Raw genomic sequence first — 7,704 nt, forward strand, 5'->3', positions numbered from 1 at the left:
CCACCTGCCTCTACCTACCGAGTACTGGGGTTAAAGGTGTGCACCATGCTCAAGTCTGTTCTCCAAAAACCAGAACACTAAAATTCTGGGGTTAGCCACCCACGGTGGCCCCAACATTTTATATCAACTGAAAGAGCCTGGGTTATTATCCAGGGCCCTTGGGCAGACTGCCATGGTGGCCTCTCACATCAATTCACCCTTGAATTGTGGCCTCTGAGAAGGTGGCAGTCTCCTATACCACACAAAGTCCAGTCAATATTGAGAGAGTGAGTGGATAGAAGGACTGCATCTGAGTCACCCAGGATTTGTGTGTTCCGAGCCCATTTCTGTCTCAGCGATTCCAAGCCTTGCTGGCAGAATCCTTCTAAACCCTCCTGGCAGCAGACGTTTCCTAGGCTTCCCGACCCCAGGAGGCACTTTCACCTCGAGTCAGACTGAGCTGCATGCTCTAATCGGGAGTTTGTTTACTAAGGAGAAACAGCTGTCTGTGGGAATAGAAAACGCGGGTATTGTAGGGCAGGCTTCTGTTATGACGTCAGATTGGACATGTGCGTGTTACACACGCAGAAGACAAGGTCAGGGAGGTTGTTGTTAAGTCATTAAACCTTTGTGTGAACAACCTATTCAGAAGAGAGAATAGTAGCAGTTGGCTGTGAGGCAGGACCCAGGCTTCTAACCACAAAACAGGCAGAAGCCAGAGGTCTAGCTGCTGCTCCCAGCCGGGGCGGAGGCTGGCCTAACTTGATTCCTATGGGGAATCAGTGTTTACCATCCAATTCCTAAAGGAGAGCACTCGCCTTTGGGCTGTGAATACATCTTAGCCATCAGCTCGATCTGCTGTATTTCTCTCCTGAAGAGAAAAAGCTACATTTTTAAAGGGCTGTTTTCTTCCCTGTGAAATTATTTATTCGCTCTCTCCGAGAGCTGCTGGGCTACACTAAAGCAACTCACGCTTTAAGTTTCAGAAGCAAATTGCTTCTGCGCACATTGTCTTGAGCCTGTGGGTTGTTTTGTTCCTGCCTGTACGTCACAATTTCATTAATCTTCTGGTTTTTAATAGAGGAGCCTTTCATTTATTGCCTCTCGAAAGCTCAGTGCATTGCGGAGCAGCTCAGAGGCAGAACTGCATTTCTCTTGAATATTTATTGTTTAATTACTGAACACCTACAACGTGCCACAGCAGGGGTCATCCCCAGGCCCAGGACCTCAGAGAACACCCTCGTGAAATCCTGGGCCCAAGGATTCCACCTTTGTGCCACCTTAAGCTAAAAAGGGTTTGCTTTTCCATCACACACACACACACACACACACACACACACACACACACACACACACACACTTCAACCAGAGATTTAAAACTCTGAGAGGCCAAATCACTCTCTGCCAGTAAGAGAAAGCTCTAAGCCCCCAAGATCTTCCATTCTTGAAACTCTGGGCAAGCAGCCCTGGCACAAAGGCCACAGAGGGTGGGGTTTGGGGAGGGTTCTCAAAGAGCCTGTTTTGCATCCGTTTGCAAATGTGCTAACGTTGCATTTATTCAGAACCCGTGTTTTTAAATGAAATTTTGGCGTTCTGCTTTTAATCTCAGCATGAGCTCCTTGGAATATTGACCTAAAAGGGTTTGGGGCTGCCAAGATCTTGCAACGTGGATAAGATCTTTGGAAAGGTTAAATGGGCCGCTTTTCAGACGCTCTTGTCCGCACAGGCCCAAGAATCTCTCGGCTGAAAAAGAACGGTTGCAGCCGACCCTCTTCTGTGTCTTCCTCCCTCGATCCGGCCTCAGTTCAGAAGGAAACCTGCCACGGCAGGGATAATCGCCGCACTCCCACTTCCGTTTGAGCGTCTGGTTTCATCGGAGGGAAACCGGACGACCTCTGTTGGTGGGGCCGCAGGCCTGCAAGAAAATTCAGCAAACTCCCGGGGCTCAAGCTCGATGCAGGGCCAAGATCTGGCAGCAGGGGGCGCACCCCAGCTCACAGCAAAGACAAAGGCCAGAAGCAAACTGTTGTGGGGTGGTGAGCGGATGGAGGCTGCTTGGAAAGGCAAGGAGCAGAATCTGAGGGCCAAACAGCAGGGCCAGGAAGAAAGTCTCTAACCTTTCACCCCCAAAACGAACACTGAAAACACAGAAAGACAAGACTGGCCGTTTCCTATCCTAGGAGGTGAGATCATTTCTAAGATGATTTCTGTGTTCAGCACTTTGCTAGACAGATGTCAAGAGTACATGCACGCGTGCGTGCACACACACACACACACACACACACACACACACGCACACACACATCCTGCATCAGCATGGCTTCCAAGGGTGGTGGCAGCCTGAGACTCAAGCCTCCCACTGCAGGCCTTGGGAAAGCCTGCTCATTCCTGCTGCTTCTGGAGTTGGCCTGGCCTCAGCGCTGGATCCAGTCCTTTTCTTTTCATGCCATTTCCTGTCCCTCCCCACCCCCGCCAAGCACAATCAGTGACCTCATTCCCACTGCTTGGAGTGCCTTGGGGGATCCTTAGCCAGAGGCCGGCCAACAGCCCCAGCTTCTGGGAACGCACAGCAACCAACCAGCGGCACTGGCCATTTGGTTTTGCTTCTTAGAAACACCATGTATTTCCTCAAGCACAGAAAACTCCCTCATAGGGTGCTAAAAAGCCTCAGGCTCCTGACCGCTTCCACAGGCAGGCATTCCCTGAGCTCTAGCACAGCCTGTTGCTGGATGTCTGAAGGCTGACAGAACGGAGTAACCCTCCCAGCAGAAATGATGACATTCTTAAGAGACACTTGATCTCCCTTAAACCCTAGACTACTAAGACAATGGACTCCAAAGAATTAGAATTTCCAGTTGTTGTCTCTTGTGGGGAGGAGGAGAAATCTGGAGTCCTCTTGCCAGCCAGAGAGGAAACTCATCTCTCAGGAAGAGATTTCACTCTGTTTGGCCACTTGGCAGGATGCACCGGAGCCCAAACAACAACTGGGGTCCGTGATGGGCAGGACCGCATCCTCACCAAGCTGGCTTGCTAGGCACACCTCTTGTCTCCTGCTTAAATCTAGACCTCACGTCAGGATACTGAAGATGGAGTTAGTGAGACGTGTTCGTTTCTCCTGCCAATGGAGACACCTTGAACAAATCTTTCAGTTGGTGTCTTGAGGGTAGATGGCTGAGCCTGGCTCATTCAGGCTGCCAGGGCCCACCCAGATCACCACCAATAACAAAAGGACAGAGCAGTGCAGTTAGACTCATCACTGGACCTGCTAAGATCATGAACAAGCCTGGCGTGTGTGGAGTCCCACTGAGCGGAGGCTGGGCAAGAACTGGAAGCCACCTGAGGGTGATCTGTCTTTTCTTCCAGGTCACCTGGAAACTGGCTTCTCACCACGGACTGGAGGCCTGTGGCCAGGATGTCCACACAAGCCATCAACGATGGCCCCACAGAGCACCAGGACTCAGCCTTTGTCCTTTTTTCCTGCTGTCTGGAATGTCAGGGTCTCGATTCCAAGTTCATCTTTCCCTAGCCACACAGCCAGGCCTTTCTAAATATCCACAGTTATGTGGTCCTTTGTTGTGGCTTCAATTTCCTGTGTATCTTCAACACATGAGAACAGAGCACCAGAAGGAGAGGAGAAAATGAAGAGTCAGTTTGCTTTCCTGTCATGCCCCAGTGAATCCACAATGTCCCCCCCCCCCCCCAGACCTGGGAAAGATCCAGAATGCCACTGTGGTCAGAACATACTGTATTTGATTCATTTTCTTTAAGATAAAAGTTTTATTTTAGAGAGAAGCACAAAGCCCTGGGTGTTCTGTCAGGGCTCTGGGACTTTCCAACTGTGCAAAATAAATTGTATCACCCCTTGATAACCCAAAGGACACAGTGGCCACCTCCTAACCCACAGTCTCCACCCTGGACCCCAGTAGGCTGCAGGGAGCCTCGCCACACTCACTGAGGCCACTTGACTCTCAGAAGTGACTGTGTCTCCCTCTCCCTGTGTGAGGGTTAATACTAATTGTCAGCTTTCCAGATCCTACGGTCACCTAGGAGACAAACATCTGGACATCTGTGTAATGATGTTTCTAGACTGGGTTAACTGAACTGGGAAGAGCCATCCTAATTATGGTGGCACTGTTCTGCAGGGTGGCGGTCCCAGACAGAATGAAAAGGAGGAAGTGAGCTAAGTATCCATCTCTCTCTGCTTCCTGACTTTGAATGCGAAGTAATCAGACCTCTTCACACTTCTGCCTTCTCGGCAGTGATGGCCTGTACCCTCCAACCTGGAGCCAGACTCCCTCCTTATGTGATGTTGTCAGACGTGTTTGTCAAAGCAGCAAGAAAAGTAACTAATACACCCTGCCGTGTTACCATCCTAAAGCGGGGACTCAGTTTACCTCCTAAACTCCTCTACTAGCCTCTTTGCTCTCCTCTCGAAGCCATTGTTCCTTGACTTCTCTTTTCTTACAATCACCATTAATACACTCCTCCATGGTGCATGCATTGATTGAGCGCCTGTTGTGTGCAGCACAGTCCTAAATCCTGGGACTTTAACACTCGTAGAAACTGAAAACCTGGTCACACTCTACCTCCAGCCACTCTCAGAGGAAGTGGCCAGCCAAGGGAGACAGGTTGGCATCAGGAAGTGCTGGGCTCCTCTGTCCCCGTCCGTCCTCCCTCACCAGAAGCTGAGAAGAGGCAACAGGTACCCCCTTCACAGACTTCAACTCCCAGAATGTCGTGAGCAGCTTAATCCTCAACTCCTTATAAGTCACCCAGCTTCCGGTGTTCTGCTACAGACATGGGAGATAAAGGAGCTTCTCTCTCTTCCTTCTGTGTTCAGCTGTGCAGCCCATCACCAACTTGAACCCTGACCATGTTCCCCATGCCTCCCCACCTTGTTTTCACTGTCCGTGCTGGGCTGACTGCTCTTTATTTCTCTGTAATAGCACAGTTCTTGCTCCATGACCCTCCTTGGAGGACCTGTCCTTATACAGCATGCACCATGCAGGCATGCCACTGCCCACCCCTGCAGGTGTGCCACACACCCCCTCGGGAGTGCCACGCCCCCCTCGGGTGTGCACCTGATCTATCTGTTTTCCCTGACACTGACCTGACTCAGTGTTTCTCCTTGTCTCGTCATTCTTTTCACTATGTGTGGTCACAGCCGAAGACAGCAACTAACTTCTACCATGGGGCACCTCTGGATATTGGGATGTTACCAGATGTTTCTGACCTCCTGGTGACCCACTGACACACACACACTCACACACGCATGCACATGTACATCATTGTTTTAGATGCTAGTACAATGAGGCAGGAATCGCTATGTGAAACACAATGGGATAATGGAGGCTGAGGTCACAGCACACAAGAAGCCCCTTCCTTTTCCCCACAGAACCCAGAGGGCAGAGGAAGGGCCTTTTCCCCTGACCTAATCCTTTCCTTACATCCTTTGCCTTCAGGGTCCTGCTACTGCTAGTGATAAACCAGTCTGCAGGAAGGGTGTGCATAGCCCACAGAAACAAAGAGGAGACATTGTCCCCAATGGGGAATGGGTTTTCACTTGCTGTCCACCTTCCCTGGTGACAATCTCAGCAGTGAGCTGAGCTCCACCCATTACAGCTGTTCAGTCTTTCCATCACCAGAACCCTGGGCTTCCCCATGGCCCACATCATGGAGATGGGGAGGGTCCCCTCGCCTTGTTCAGCTCCAACACACCTGCACAGAAGGCTCTGCCCTGTAGCTTGAAGGCTGCTTGGTAGACTGTCTTCTTCCCAGGAATAACCGAATCTCAACCCTATTCCATGCTCCTCTACCAAGCACTGAACAAAATCACATTCTTACTGCTGGGCTCCCAAAGGCTGACCTGATACATCACCAAACAAAGGCAGAGCGAAACAGGGACCACTGTGCCGCTGACGCCGAGATCGCTTGCCATTTATATGTGGAGACTTGTGCGTCACTAAATCACTAGACCTGGGAGGCTCAGGCACTCGCAGTGTCTGACTCATCCTGATGCCCCTTTGCAGAACTCAGTAGAAAATGTTCTAGTGGGAATAGGAGGGAGAGGGGGAAGTCTGAGTGACGGCAGGGGATCGAACTGCCAGATGTGCCTCCTACTCATCTAACCAGAAGGGCCTGCCCGGTCCCATGGTACTTAATTGTTTTTAAGGCTTTTTGCAAAAGTTCAAGAACGAAGGTGGCTGCAGACAACTCACTCCCGAAGGCGGAGCATCTCCTTTTGCCTTTTCTGTAGTCACATGAACTAACTGGACCAGAGAGGTGGCTCAGCAGTCCAGGAGCACCAGCTGCTCTTGCAGAAGACCCAGGTTCTATTCCCAGCACCCCCGTGATGGTTAAAGTGATCTGTAACTGTGGGTCCAGAGGATCCCAGGCTGTCTTCCACATGCATGTGGTACACTTACATGCAGGCAACACGCACACATAAAATAAAAATGAAGTGAATCTTCTTAAAATTAATTTTGAATTGTTGGGGTTGGTTTCCTGTTTTATCTTTACAAAGGGGGTGGGTGGGGTGACAGGGGAGAGGATGATTCCCCCGCCATGGGATCCCCGATCACTGTTTGTTTCTTTGTTTATTCCATCACTGAGAATGAACCCAGGCCTGGGAGCAGTCTAGGCAAGGGCTCTTCTTCTGAACTGTATCCTCAGCCCTCCTGCTGTTTTTTTTGTCTTGAGATAAGTTCTTGCTAAGTTGCCCAGGCTACCTTGAATTTCCGATCCTATGGCCTTAGTGTCCTGCACACCTGGGATTGCAAGGAGTTCCCACCCAGCTCGGCCTAACCACTGGTTTTTAAAGTGTGCCCAACTGCTGTGAATTCAGGTGCCACTCTTTTAAAAAGTACATATTTATTTTATTTATGTGCATATGTGTGTGGCTGGGTGTGTATATGTGCACCCCAAGTGTGTAAGTGCTCTTAGAGGTCAGAAGAGGGCATCTGGTCCTTTAGAATGGGAGTTATAGGCACTTGTGTGCCGCTGTGTGGGTGCTGGGAACTAAACCCCAGTCCTCTTAACCAGTGAGCCACCTCCCCAGCCCTAGTGGCACCTGATAACTCAGCATAGGAAGGCTTCCTGCTTCCACCCTGTGGTTTTGGGGGTTTGAACTCAGGTCATCAGGTATGGCAGCAAGTACTTCCACTGAGTCATTCTGTCAGCCCCAATACACATATTTTAAAATGTAGGTTCTATATGTGATAGAAAGTAAGATGTTTGTCTTTCTGAGTCTGGCTTATTTTGCTTAATAGGATGATCTCCAGTTGCATTTATTTCCCTGCCGATGATGTAACCCCTGTCCTTCTTTATGGCCGGAGAGAACACCACAGAACTTCTGTCTTATGTCGTCCCTGCCAGGTCATCAATGGGGGCATCCAGACTTCCATCCCTCTTGCACCATAGGATGCCTGGCTATGCTCCCTGCTTACTACTGCTATGGAAACCACCGAGCAGAGCAGGTGGCCAAGGCCGGAGGAAGGACTCCTCCACCTGAAGCCGCTCTGACTCATGTCTCCGCTCCATCACGTTTAGCTGAAGTTGGGTGAGTGCCCTGATGTGTGTGTTCTTCTCCCACGTGACAGGGTTCTCTAACTGGCACATGGCAAGGACTGGTAGTTTATTTGTTGTTGTTGTTGTTGATGATGATGTTTTTAAATCAAATGGCCAGTCACTTTAGGTGACCATTGTGGTGGCCAAGAGTGAGAATCA

This window comes from Peromyscus eremicus, chromosome 19 (assembly GCF_949786415.1).
Source record: "Peromyscus eremicus chromosome 19, PerEre_H2_v1, whole genome shotgun sequence".
Taxonomy (NCBI): Eukaryota; Metazoa; Chordata; class Mammalia; order Rodentia; family Cricetidae; genus Peromyscus; species Peromyscus eremicus.